The 14608-nt window shown below is 44.7% G+C and overlaps 1 pseudogene; it reads left to right on the top strand.

The window, feature by feature from the left end:
- Positions 1–1737: 1737 nt before the first annotated feature.
- Positions 1738–14608, top strand: part of LOC101091597 — a 34004-nt pseudogene continuing 21133 nt past the window's right edge.

Genomic DNA, 14608 nt, shown 5'->3' with positions numbered 1-14608 from the left:
GCTACCAAACCTTTAAATGACTCAGACTGGTGCACCCAAAATATGAGTCCTGAATCCCTGCCCTCAGCCTTATTCCTTGATTTATTTTACAGTCTTAGAGATTGAGAGTTTATCCAATATTCCATGCATACATAAGCATAATAATCCATGCAGTTTTGTTTTTACACAAATACCTGAAAACTACATGAAAAAGAGAAGACTGAGGGTGCAAAAAAGCCCAATGGGCCTCTCCCTTATCCTACTTTTGCCCCAAGGGCTCCTTAACCTGAATCTCTCCCCAGACTGTACTCTCACATACAGACATGATACCTGAAATGCTTCTCAACCAACAAGACAGCACTCAGCCAAGGGGTGGGCAGGACGCTAGAGGCTCCTGCTGTGCCCAGACCACTTACCAATCATTTACAGAGTGTGCACTGCCTGAGACTTCACCCTGCCAGTGTACAATCTTCCCATTGAAAAGCAGCTGTTCCCCAGAACTCTGGCTCAGGTACAGAGGCTCATGGGTGCTTAGCCCTGTCAAGGGCAGCCCACTGTATTCGCTCCCTTTCTTTTTGGATGTGGTCTGCTCATTACACTAAATAGTCAGCCCTTTGGAGAACTCCACCTCACAGTTTCATCCACTGCCCACGGGTCTCAATTCCTCACTTTGCACACAATGGGTTATTAAGCAACACTAAATAAAACCTGCACTGAGCCTTCAGAGTGAGCTGGACATCACCACTTGACAGACAGCCATTATGGACTGGATGTTTGTGCCTCCCCCATTGCCTCCAGACCTAACCCTCAGTATGGCTGTATTTGGAGATGGGCCTCTAAGGAAGTAACTAAGGTTAAATGAGATCACAAGGATGGAGCCTTGACCCAATGAAATTAACGTCCTTATAAGAAGAGATACCATAGAGCTTCATCAATCCTGCACTCTCTCTCTGCCACACACAAGGAAGTCACATGAACACACAGCAAGATGCGGCCACCCATATGCCAAAAAAAGCAGCTTCATAATGAAGCCTACCTTGCCAATACCTTGATCTTGAATTTCCAAGGCTCCAGAATGAGATTACATTTAAGTCCCCAGTCTACGGGTACTTTGTTATAGCAGCTCAAGATGACAACACAACATGACATTCTGATTTTCATTCTCATGACGACCCTGTGAGGTCAGTACTACTACCTGCATGTAAGAGATGAAAAAGTCTAGGAAGAGAAAGGTCACCTAACCTGTCCTCCATCACAGAGGGCAGTAAACCCAGCATCAAGCTCAAGTCTACATTCAATGGAGTGAAAAGCCCATATTCTTAACCAGTAAGCTAGACTGCCACATGGATGCACTTCGCAATGGAAATAACCATCATTGCCACGATAGTAATAGCTAACAGAAATGGAGCACTTACATGTTGCAGTATCATGTTAACCACTTCTCAAACATACTTCTTCCTTGCAACAACCCTTTGAGGCAGGTGCAATTATTACTGTCATTTTATAGTACCTAATAAAGAAAACAAAGATGTCATGACTCCATTTCTAACTCCTGTCAGTATTCTGTTTTATCCCTTGTTCTTCCCTGAAACAACCTTCAACAAATATTCATGATGAGTCACGTGCCATCTGGTTGGGCCATGTGTGATTTTCCAAATGGACTTAAATTCTTTCTGGAACAGGGGAGGGTGCACCCTAACTTTTCTTTTAATCCACAAAACAGCAGGATGTCAGGGCCCCACTGGGCTCACAAGGACCATGTCTGGAAAAGAGCCAGGTAAGAAAGTACCAGCAGAAAGCGTCTTATTTTCTGTCAATTCAAACACAGCCTGCGCTCTGGTACTGAGGGAAGCAAATCATATCCAGGCACACGCCCAGGAACAGGTCCAACCCCACTCTGCTGGCAGAGCGGCAGCCCCCACCCTACCCTCCTCACAGTTTGTGAGCAGGCTGCCAGCACCACACTTCTCGGCTTCCACTGAATGGCGGAGGGGCCTTCACTGCAGCAACAGATGTGGGCCAGTGTGCTGCCATCCATCTTCCCCAGCCATCTCCAGGATGGTAAGGAAAGTGGTGCAATGCTTTTCCATGACAGGCCAGAAACACAAGCTCTGCCTTCAAGTCTGGCCTCTCCCCCAAAAGTTCCTAGAATTGACCACATCTCCCCTAGACTCCAGGCTTCCTGGGGTGGCTTCACCCCTTTGCAAGGCTTTGCAGCAGAGTATGACATCATAGCATGCCCAGAGTGTGAGGTAATAAGTGAGTCATGCTCCAAGAAAACGTCTGTCTTCCTCACAGCCCCCAGGAGTGGCCTGAGGAAGGGCTATCTGAGGGAGGATCTGCAAAGCTTAGTGCCGCATATCTGGTCACCTAACTGATTTCCACGAGGGAACCAGACAAAGTAAGATGGCTCCTCAGGGGCAGCAGCCCCATGGCCAAGTGCCATGGCTGCCTGGAATGCGAGGAGAAAGGGCCATGGGTTTTGTGTTTGGGGGGGGGGGTTGTTTTTGTTTTTGTTTTTGTCTTAGAAGAGGGAACACTGTTTCAGTGGTTGTTTATCATACCAACTTTACCCATGGTGGTTTTCTTCATGTGTGTAAAACTAAAATAATGGTATTGCTGTTCCCTTTTGATTAGTTACTTCTTTTTTTTTTTTTTAATTTTTTTTTCCAACATTTTTATTTTTGGGACAGAGAGAGACAGAGCATGAACGGGGGAGGGGCAGAGAGAGAGGGAGACACAGAATCGGAAACAGGCTCCAGGCTCCGAGCCATCAGCCCAGAGACTGACGCAGGGCTCGAACTCACGGACCACGAGATCGTGACCTGGCTGAAGTCGGACACTTAACCGACTGCGCCACCCAGGCACCCCTGATTAGTTACTTCTAAGGACTTGTGATTCCTCCACAGTCCCTGAAAGCATCTTTTTTTTTTTTAATGTTTATTTATTTTGAGAGAGTGTACGCGTGCAAATGGTAGAGGGGCAAAGAGAGGGAGAGAGAATTCCAAGCAGGCTCCCCGCTGTCAGCACAGAGCCCAACACAGGACTCAAATTCATGAACCATGAGATCGTAACTTAAGCTGAAATCAAGAGTCGGATGCTTAATCGACTGAGCCACCCAGGCACCTCTAAAGCATGTTCTGATACAGGAAGGTTTGCCTTGCCCATACCCAATACAGTCAGGACTCATCTGGTTTGACAGGAGGGGTACAGAAAGAACCAGAGGATGCAAATCTCTCCTCTACCAGCTTACAAATCCTCTTGTGGGAAACTCCCACCATTCAGTTGCTCCTCGAGGTAGGAAATCCAACCAGAATAAATTTAGAAGGCAGAATCCAACATCATAACCAAAAGGGGCCTCAATTATTTTTTCTAGTTGGTAACAGGTATTGAAGGACTGAAATCCACACACTACCACTCCAATGCGCAAAACTGTTCCTTCTTTTATTTTTCTAGACCTGAAATGAACCTGCCGAAAGCTCCCATTCCCAGACAGAGCACAGAAAATAATCTTGCTAGTTAAGCCTATTCAGTCTCTTTCCATTTAAAGCAGTATCATTTGGGATATTCTCTCAAAGTTTGAACTCCTTTTCAGGGCTGTTTTTATTCCTCTAAGTGCCACTCCTGTATCCCAACATTGGGAGTATGTACAAGGTGTCATTGTTGCATTCTAAAGGCATTGAGAGAAGGGGAGTCCCTTTTACCCTTCTCTTTAGCACTGTTACATTTCCTAATACCTGGGTGTTGGCCTCTGTCTAATGCAAACCCTTCTCAAGTATCAGCAGCTGGGGGCCTATATGCCCTGTTCCGTTGGCCAGGACAGGGCCCAAGAACCCCCACTGGATGAATAACACCCAGCTTGACTCTTTGCTGTCCCTCAGAGTGTCAGCCACACCCTTCCTCTGATCTATGGACTGTTCATCTCAAACCCCCTTGGGTATGCTCATTTTGCCACCCACCATAGTAACCCCAGGGGGGAAAGTTCACTAGTTCTCACCTCTTGGTTACTGAATCCCCACTAAAGGCACATAATCCAACTACTTCTCACCTCCCAAACTGCTGACTAGTCCAAGCCAAGTGGGTCTATTATCTGGATTACTAGAGTGGCTACTCAACTTCCCTCCCTGCCTCCACCTGAACATGGTCAATTCTCAACACAGCAACAGAGGGAGTGATCCTCTTAAAAGGAAACTCAGGTCCTAAACTCCTTGACTCAACACACTCCACTGGCTCCTCCTTCACTCAGAGTGAAAGCCAAAGTGGGAGGCTGTACTGAGCAGACACCCATTCCCTTTCTGACCTCTCTCCTATCCTGGCAAGTGCTTAATCCACTGTTCACTCTGCCCTCCTTACTGAGTCCAACTTAGGGCTTGAAGGAGAAAAGATAGAAAAGGAAACAGAATCAGGAAAGAAAAATGGTATGGAAGGAAAGGTCAGAAGGCAGGGGAAGATAGCACATGTGCATTTAGCCTCAGAGTGGGCTTTGGCAAACAACAGGAGTGAGAATACCAAAAAGCTGGGCCCTACATTCCATCACTCTCCCACTGCATGCACTTGGCCAAATTCTGGTCTCCTTTATGCCCTTGGTCACCCCTCACCCTCTTCATGGGACATCTGATACTACAGTCTGCTTCCTACAACCTCTGGTACTCAGGAGTCCCCTTACCCTAGTCTACATTTCCATTTTTCCATAGCATTTATTATATAACATTCTCCATAAGCTAATTATGGCCCTTTATGTATCTATCTTCCCCCACTCTCTCACCCTGCCTCATTCCTCCAGAGCAAGGACCTTTGTTTTGTTCACCACTGCATCAATGTCATTTGACTACATTCTAAGCGATTCAATGTGAGCAAAAGTGATGTGTGCCACTCTGTGTCTTGTTCCTAAAAGAATTTAGGTGTCGGCATCCCTAGCCTTTCTTCCTTCCTACTAGCTGAGAGATGATGATACATGGAGTGGTCTGATGCGGACAACAGTGTTTCCACATTCACCCAGATCTTCTTACCTACAAACTCAGAGTTTGAGCTTCTAGCTAAGAGAAATGTGCTTCTAGATCATATAAGCCATTGTGTTTTGGTGTCCCTTTGTTACAGCAAATTATTTTATGAAAATCTATTTCATTTAGTCCTTTCCATATAAGACATCATTACTTTCATTTTCAAAGGGAAAAACTGGTTCAGAGGAGCTAAGTCACCTTGCATGAGATCAATTCAGTTAAAATATAAAGCGTTCCAGACACAGGCACAATGGAAAATATTAAGGCACAGCACCCATCTCAGGTAGACACAATCTGCTAAGGCCAGAGTTAATAGATGAAACAACCACCATCTAAACATCTGGTGTTAGATGTGCTCCTCTACACCAAGTTGTCCACATCCCTGCCTTTCCTGGAACCAGCCATAGGAAGCAAACCTGACTATCACATGCACCTGGGTGGTTCTTCTGAAGTACAGTGTTCAGCTCAAGACAAGCTGGTTGTTCTCTCTTTGCACCATCCAGGTGGGAGTCCAGAGGAGATACAGGATGAGCAGTACCTTCATGCACATAGCAAGGGGAGACTGAGCCAGGAGGGAGGACCATCTGGCAGAGGTCTCTCTTACAAACCTCTCTAACTACAGTTGTGCCCAAAAGCTTCTAAAGACCATTGATCAGAAAGCCCTCAAATAATAGTAAACAGTGTAATCCAAGGTAAATTATTGGCTCTCTGTACCAGAGAGATGTGCCTCATCTCTCAGAAGACAAGGAAATGCTCAGAAGACAAGAGTGGATATGTGCTTCCATGTTGCCCACAGAAGGTTGGGAACAGGCCAAAAGATAGAGAGGTCATTGTCAGCAAGATTTACATTCACCCAGCAGGAGTGGAAAGGCTGCAAGAATTATGTGACTCACTGAAGTTCGGGGTTAACAGATACATCAAAAGAACATAAACCAGTGATTTCTGAAGGTGACCATTAAACACAGCACTCAATCTTCTAGGGTCTGGAAGCCATTCTTCAGAGTGTCCTGTTAAATGCCTTTTTATTATCAGCAACTGGTCTTCTTTAAAAGATACATGCAGCTAACAGCCTCCTATAGGCAAGACAGACTCCAGGAAATCTGATTTTCCCCCTTACAAAAGTCATATTAATGTCACTTCTTTTAACAAAACAAAGAAAGAAGAAAAAAAAAAAAACAAAGAAACAAACATACAAAAAAACAAAGCCAGGTATAGGAAATTCTCATTTAAAAGCTGGGCCCCTGGTGCTTTAGCAATACACAATCACAAAACCAAGCTCCTTAAATCTGGGTTAGCCATGGACTCCTGCTCATTCAGTACCCTGCTGGGGTCCAGTCTGATCTGTACCCTGAAATATGTGCTGTGTCTCCTCAGAGTTAGGTGACATATACTCCACCAGGGAAAGAAAGAAAGAGTTTTTCTGAAATTCACTGTGTAAGGACCAGGATACAAACAAATATCTTCCAATATCACCAGAGGCGATCCTATAAAGGAAGCAGATACTGGAAAAAGAGAAAAAAGAGGCCCATTTTTATTAAAAATGCAGAGGAAATCTTTCATAGCCGCCTTTGTGCAAGCATCTCCTCTAAGGACCTACAGTGCCTGCAAACACCTGCACACACACAGCAGTGGCTATGCCATCACCATTCCCAGTCACCTCTTGCTCAATCCCACTACAGAGACTAAGAAAAACCAGATGTTCCCCAAGCCTCCCTTGCAGCTAGAGGAGTCCAATGACCTACTGTTGGTCAATGAGAAACATAGGAACATCTGTTGGGAGTCCTCTGCAAAAGACTTTTCCTCCCTAATAAGAAAAGAAGGGCTCATTCTTTCAAGTCCAAGCCTTGATGACTAGAAGGACATCGTCATCTTGCAACCAGGAGGGACAGACCAAGAAAATTCCAGAGATGCTAAGCCAGCATCAGGGCATACTAGAGGTGTTCAACCAGTCTTGAAACCACCTGTCTCCAATGTGCTAAACAGATAATCATCCTTTGGTTTGATCACAGCTTGCTGGCTTCCCTGTCACTTGTAGCCAAAAGCATCCTCCAGAACACAACAAATATCCTCTATTCTTTCCTGAAGTTGGATTTGGCACTTCACCATAGCTCTTAAAAGCAAATCCCATTCTGCCAAGTATTAGCACTTAATGCAGATTTTTGCTGAAAATCTAATGGGAATATGAAGGAATAGGTTAGATCACACATTACCCGGTGAAATTTAATAAAAATCCAGACTAGATCAATGTTTCCTTCTAAAGACCCAGTCTGAATTATTCCTCTTGACATTTTTTCCATGCAGATTTTTGAGACTTACCATCTCAGTCTTCACTGCCTCCTGGAAATTCCTAATTCCCAGCCCCTTTTGTCATCTCCAGCAATTTATCTCTCTCCTGGATTCTCTAATCATGAATCCTCACACTCGTGATTCTCCTGGTAAACAAGAGGCATTACCTAATAGAATCTGTCCTCTTTAGAAGACAGGGTCTATGAATAGTAAATAGCAAATGATCTTCCTTTTTTGCAAGTAATTTCTTACCACACTATACCCTCTTCCTGACCAAGGTTGATTGGCTAACTAGGAAGAATGGAAGAAATAGATGCAAAGGAAGAGAAAGGGGAAAGAGAAGGAAATGAAATAAAGACATCCCATCAATGCTCACTTTCCACCATTAGCCCCCTATCACTCTCTTCTTAAGAAAAAGAACTGAAGGAAAAAACACAACACTTTCTTCTATTTCCCCCCCACACACCTATCTTCTACCTTTTGGATCTCCTCCCATTAGCTAGAAATAATTTTGAAAGGGCAACCTATATTCCCTATCTCCCTTTTGTTGCTTCTCACTCACATCCTCACCTGATCTATGGCTTCACCCTGCTGGCACCACACTGGAACTGTTTAGGTAGAATCTAAAACCCTTTGGTGCTCAGATGACCCATCCAAATGAAATTAAAGTGCCATCATGATGATATGGTACTATTTCATTTTGATGTAGGTTCCTACAAGACAAGCTACGACCCCATGTTAAGGTATCTTTGGGCCACAGATTAAAAGACTAAAAGTATTACCTTTTAATCCCCCTTTGCTATCAAGGTGCACACACACTCCAGAGTCACTGCATTCCTGCATAAAGCTCTGCCCAATTGTGACAAACAAGCTTAGGCCCCAGAAGCCAGGCCACATGCACTGAAAAGGCTTGTAGGTGAAAGCCAGCACCAAAGTGATGAGAAGTGCAATCTATGATACAACAGGTGGCAAGCGATAATGGTTCTCAGCAAACATGCAAGTGGGCTTTGAAGTTTTCTGAGATGCTTGTTGCTTTTCACCCCATGGATAAGGCAAATATGCTATGTACAGACAACGTCTAGCACTTTGTCACGGACTACAGCTATGGATGCCAATGCTGTGATCTCCTATGCAGCACAGAAAAATAAACCCCAGGCTTTAAGAAGTTTTTGCCATTTTAACATTTTTTCCCTAAAAGCATAAAACTTTGTTTTCAAGTTCAAGAGATCTCCTACCCATTGGGGTTAAAAGCTGAAAATGAGGAATGGCTCTATCCCTCAAACCTCACTAGCTGCCCATGGCAAGCGGAATGTGTAAGGTTGCTGAGCTTCCTTCCCTGGGCTTACCAAGGGTGCTTCAGGATGGGGGCCTGGAATTTGGAACATTCTTTTGTCTCACAATTGCAAATGGCATGAAACTGAATCATGTGGAAAGGAGGAGGAGGATAAAGAAATTGTGGTTTATATACACAATGGAGTACTACGTGGCAATGAGAAAGAACGAAATATGGCCCTTTGTAGCAACGTGGATGGAACTGGAGAGTGTGATGCTAAGTGAAATAAGCCATACAGAGAAAGACAGATACCATATGTTTTCACTCTCATGTGGATCCTGAGAAACTTGACAGAAACCCATGGGGGAGGGGAAGGAAAAAAAAAAAAAAAGAGGTTAGAGTGGGAGAGAGCCAAAGCATAAGAGACTCTTAAAAACTGAGAACACACTGAGGGTTGATGGGGGGGTGGAGGGAGGGAAGGATAGGTGATGGGCATTGGAGAGGGCATTTTTTGGGATGAGTACTGGGTGTTATATGGAAACCAATTTGACAATAAATTTCATATATTAAAAAAAAAAGAAAGAAAGGAGGAGGAGGAGCTGCCAGAGCTGCAAGACTCTTGTCTTACTGCAGCAACCATGGCTGAGCTTAGAGCTAAATGCCTTTTCCATCCCCTGGGGTCTCGGCATGATCAGGTGACATATTGCTGGCCTCATCTTAGCCCAGCCGTCACTTTCGGCTCGATTTTTATCAGGCATCATGAGGCCAAGAAAAAGGGTAGAGGGGTAAAGCAGGCATCTGTTTATTCAAGTGATTTTTGTTCAAGTTTTGTTTTGTTTTGTTTTTTCATTGCACTGTGCTCCTTCCTAGCCCCACTTGTAGAAAGAGCACCTTTGCCAGAAAACCTGGTAGCACCAGCTGCTTCACAGGAGAGGTGTTGTAAAGAGAGCCCAGAGATAGCCGATTACCTACCTGCTTGTCTGAGTAGGCTTTATTCACCTGTATTTGCTAAATTCAAGCTGCCTTGGAGGGCACACAAGGGCTTGGTTGATTTGCTTCTGTATACTTGTACATATGACAGGAATTCCTCAGAAAACACATCTTCAGTCTAGTCACTGTGTGCATTACAAAGCTGTTTTCCCACCCATGTATGGGAGGAAGGGGACACGGCCTTTCTTGCTAATTTAAAAGAAAAAAGAAGTGCTAGGGATCCATAGCACTTTATCCTAGAGCTAGAACACATGTCTCACTTGCCTTACTTTTATCACTGGCTACCCCTCTCACTCCTCCCCTGGCATAAACCAGGCCTCCGAAGTTTGCCCAAGTCCTTCCCCCAGTGTCAACACTGCCTCCTAGGAAGGTACTAGGAATTGGGGGGAGGGAGGGAACTGGTTCCTATCTTTATACAGCAGAGTCAGTCCCATTGCCAACTCTATCTTACACCAATCCTATTTCAGTAAAACTATCAAAACACGTGGATCTTCCCCTCTAGATCACAAGCCACATGAGGGCAGAGACTATGTCTCATTCACCTTCCTATGCCCAGCCTCTTTCTTGGCACACAAGAGTCACTCTACAAATGTTAGTTTAACTAAACTGGTCATTTTGTAGAATTAAATGGGTTGAGTTCTCATTTTTCATATTCACCAAGCAAAGTATCAGGTATCAGCTTTACTCGTATATTGAAGAATCTCCATCAAAGCCATCAGGTTTTCTTCAAAAATTTTGCTTAGGTCTCTCTAGGCCAGCTCTAGTTTACTACTGTTATTTTTTTTATCATTTTTTTCTTTCACTACATTAATACCTCACTTCAAACTGTAAATTACAGAGTGATCTGTGTTGGTCTGGCCCACTAAGAAGCAGATACCAAGATAGGATTACATGTGCAAGGCCTGTATTAGGAGAAGTACCTTTACAGAGATGAAATGGGGAGGAGCTGGATAAAGCTGGAGAGTGCTCAGATCACTGGGCATGTCTCAAGAGGGAGGAGAGGGTAGATGCAAGCTTCCAAGGTGGCTGAGTAGCCTACAGAAGGTTTGGCAAGGCCATCAGTGAGCTCAAGAGCCAAGGTTGGCCTCCAGAGGATATACATGTTCCCCCCCCACACCCCATAAATAGGCCTGCCTCAGTCTCCCTGCCACAATTAGCTATAGGCTAGGAGCAGCCCTCAGGAAGTGACCTCAGCACAAATTTAGACACGGATTTCAAAGCTAATGGCCTCCTACCCAAATGAAGCCTCAAGGTTTGGGATGACAACCACCACAAACAAATCAGCTGTCCTCCAAGAGTTCAGGAGGACCCAGGTTAAACAATGGTTCACCTTCCCCCACCACAGTCAGGCCTGGGAAATGACCAGAAGAAACTAAGAGGTACAACAGGGCAGAAGCACCATCACATTTTGGCAAGCGGTTCTCTGTAAAGGAACTAGGCATGAACTGGCAGAGCCACTGTCCCAGAGGCAATGTCACACTGCAACCTACATGGCTAGTGTCTCCTTGGGTTATATATGGCATTAAGCTACCTGGAGGGGCTATGCCCAAACCCCCATAACCTCTGTCATACCCTCCAGAAAGTCACTCCCAATAAACACACGTTCCAAGTAAAAACCAAGGTCCTTACTCTGCCAAACATATACTGCTGTCCCCATGTGAAATCTGAAGGACTCACAGGGCATAGGACAATTCAACCCCTCTGCACTTGCCAAGCAAACAGCCTCGCTAAGGGCGAGGAGCCCCTCACACCAGAGTCTAACAAGGAATCATTCTGTTCCTGATTTGGTTGTGTCTTTAATTGCACTGAAAAAAGAATGGGGCTGGCGATGAGAAGGGCTGGCAGTCAGCACTCCCCATGCCCCTGCCTTATTACAGACAGAAAAGAGACAATAGGCTATCCTACTAGACATTTCTTCCCCACCCCACCTTCTTTGCCCTGGCAGTCAACCTAATACCAGACCACACAACCTTCCCCTAGAAGAGAAGGCCTGAGAGAATTTGGTCATGAGCTCTAAATTCATCTTGGGGTCTAGGTAGAAAATTGCCCCAGCCCATCAAAATGTCCATTTGGGGGCACCTGAACGGCTCTGTCAGTTAAACATTCCATTCAATTTCAGCTCAGGTCATGATCTCACTGTCGTGGAATCGAATCTTTTCTTGAATCTTTTTAAAAGACATCCATTTTGTTCACCATGGAGTATACACATGGAGTGACAATTACCTCAGCTTTTCTTCTGGCTCTCTTTAGCACACTCACTCACCTAGGTATCAGTGAAAGAAAGTGTTTCCTACCATGTCATCCCCAGAGGTATAGACTCTGTTTTTAAACTGTGTATTCTGTTCACACATTTTGGGCATTCTGACAAGTCATTCGTCTATGTACCCTTCAAATAGCCTTGCACATAGGAGACGCCTGATACGTGTTTGCTGAAATAATTGCCCATCCCTGCTTCAACCCAGCTATACACAATATCCAATCTCCTCATGCTGCCCACTTGTACTGAACGGAAACAGGAGTGGGCCCCTCAAAAACCATATTTGTACTATATGGTCATAGCTGATTAGCCAGATCGAACATCTGACCCAAATTTGGCAACTCAGATCATCTGTCCTGGGAATTTGGAATTAGGATTTAAAGACTGATAGGATTCATATGTGCAGCTAGGAGTGGTCAGAAATCAGATTCCACTAAATTGAGGAAAAACTGGCCTGCAGAGACAGAATATAGGAGATAGAAGCCGATACTGTCAGTGCCCTGCTCAGATCCTTCATACCACTTCATGTGCACTAGCCAACCACAAATGGCCAGCTTTATCCAAAGCCTTCCTCAGCAGCCCTGAAAAAATGAAAAATTAGTGCATAGATACTCCAACTCCCTCAACCTCTACATGGGATAACTCTGAGTGTGTGTGCTAGAACACTGGTTATCAACCAGGCAATTTTGTACCCGAGGAGGGCATTTGACAATGTCTGCAGACATTTTTGGTTGTCAGAACTGGGGGAAAAGGAGTGCCATGACATCTATCAATGGAAACCAGGATGCTGTTAAATACCCTACAATTCTCAGGAAAGCCCCCTAACAAAGAATTACCCAGCCCGAAATGGCAATAGCATCAAGTGTAAGAAACTCTGCTCTAGTGGAAGAGATTGAAGACTAAGCTCCCCAAAGCAAGTAACCAGCTTACTAAGGTGTCCTTTACTGGCCACCTTCTCTTCCTTCTCTCTTTCCTTACCACTGCTTTCCTTCACCTCCCAGATAAACCACTTGTACTTAAATCCTTATTCAGGATCTGTCTCTGGGTCAACCCAAACTAAGGTGCTGAGTTTAACAGATGTTCAGTTCCTGGTTCCAATGCTTCTTATGATGCAAAAAATTTAGTCCAAGAGCAAGAGCTTGCTAACTATACAGTATTAGAGGGGCACAGTCAACCCACAAGATTGCTTACTTCTGACACCAATTGCAGGTTCAAGGGGTTACCAAAACCACCCTCAGTTTTCATCCAAGGGATAAATCAGGCTAGACCTGCTCTCTTTATGCAGCTTTCTTCCATTCAAGGACCAACTGAATTCTCTAATCTCTATTAGGATTAGAGTGATCAACCATCCTAGTTTTCCCTAAACTGGTTTCAGCAACGCAAGTCTCACTTCCCAGAAAACCCTTTAATCCTGGGCAACATGAACGGTTGGTCACCCTAATTAAGATTCAGTATTTGGAGGCTCTTAGGTTATTGAAAGCTTGCCTCATATCCAGTAGATACTTGGTCTCCATAGGAAATCAATGTTATATGCTTTACATGGGGGGGGGGGGGCGGCGGGGGGCAGGGTGGGAGTGCGTGGCTGGATCCAGGCACACTCCCCACCTCATAACATTACTGAACACCAAATCTGCAGACTGGCTGGACTGAGAGACCTCCCCTGGGCCCACATGGAGCCCCATGGCAGTGAGGTATCACAGCTTGGTGGTGAGATCATGCCTAGAAAGGCTTCTGAAAATGTGAACTGCTGAGAGTCATCATTAATTATATATTAGAGGGCACTCAACCAGGAGAGTTGGCATGCACACCTAAGGAAAACCCCAGTGGTCAGCAGCTGGAATTAAGAGATTGCCTCATGCTGGGACTGACATCAGCCATCTCAAAAAAGGGGGTGTGGCCCAAAAGGCTGTCAGCCTCAGCGACTGCAGGATCACAACATAGCAATCTTGTGCTTGGATAACGTGGAGACTGCTTAAAGAGAAATTCAAGAGTTACCACATGAGCCATAAAAATAAAACTGACCATCCCTCAATATCAAATCCAAGAGAATAGAGTCTTGCCTTATGTTTCTTATGCTCAAAATCTTGCCACAGAGAGACAAAAAGAGCATAACATGCAACTACCACAATATGTGCAATACACCAGGAGTTCTCTACAAGTATGTGACATTCATTCGCTCTGTAAGTGTTTATTGAGCATGTCAGGTACTATACTAGACACTTGATACTCAGGAAGGGAAAAGTCAGGAATCCCTGTCCTCATGAAATACATATTCTAAAGAATATGAAACTTCTTATGACATAATTCTATAGTGAATAAGTATTTGGTAAACACTGAGAAGAATGAAAGTAATACCATGTGAGCACTAATATTGTTTTAAGTCAAAAAAAAAAAAAATTAAAGGTCAGTGTTATACCTCACAGGTGGGACACCAGGGAGGATTATAGGGAAAGGAAGCCTTGACCAGACAGTCTCTAGAGGGCAAAGTGAGTCTGGCAGGAACTGACTCAACCAAAAAAGCTGACTCTGGAGAAGGCAGCAGGATGGCTCAGGCAACAAATGATGGAAAAAGGCTGGCAGCCACCAGGAAAGCATTCTGGGTGCAAGTCTGAGAGGGTGACTGACCCAAGATTGAGTGAAAGGAGTTAAGGTGTGACTGGCATGGTGTGGAAACCACCTGGTAACTATACCTGCTATATGCTGTTCTCACCTTCCTCCTTCATCCAATCATCCATTAAGTAGTTGAGTCTCCCCACCACATGCCAAGCACTGTGCTTCATGCTGGTTTCACACGGTGCTCAAAGAGATACAATGTCTTCCCCC

Source organism: Felis catus, chromosome F2 (genome assembly GCF_018350175.1).
Source record: "Felis catus isolate Fca126 chromosome F2, F.catus_Fca126_mat1.0, whole genome shotgun sequence".
Lineage (NCBI taxonomy): Eukaryota > Metazoa > Chordata > Mammalia > Carnivora > Felidae > Felis > Felis catus.
Note: the sequence above shows the minus strand (reverse complement) of the source record. Positions and strands in the feature narration are given on the sequence as shown.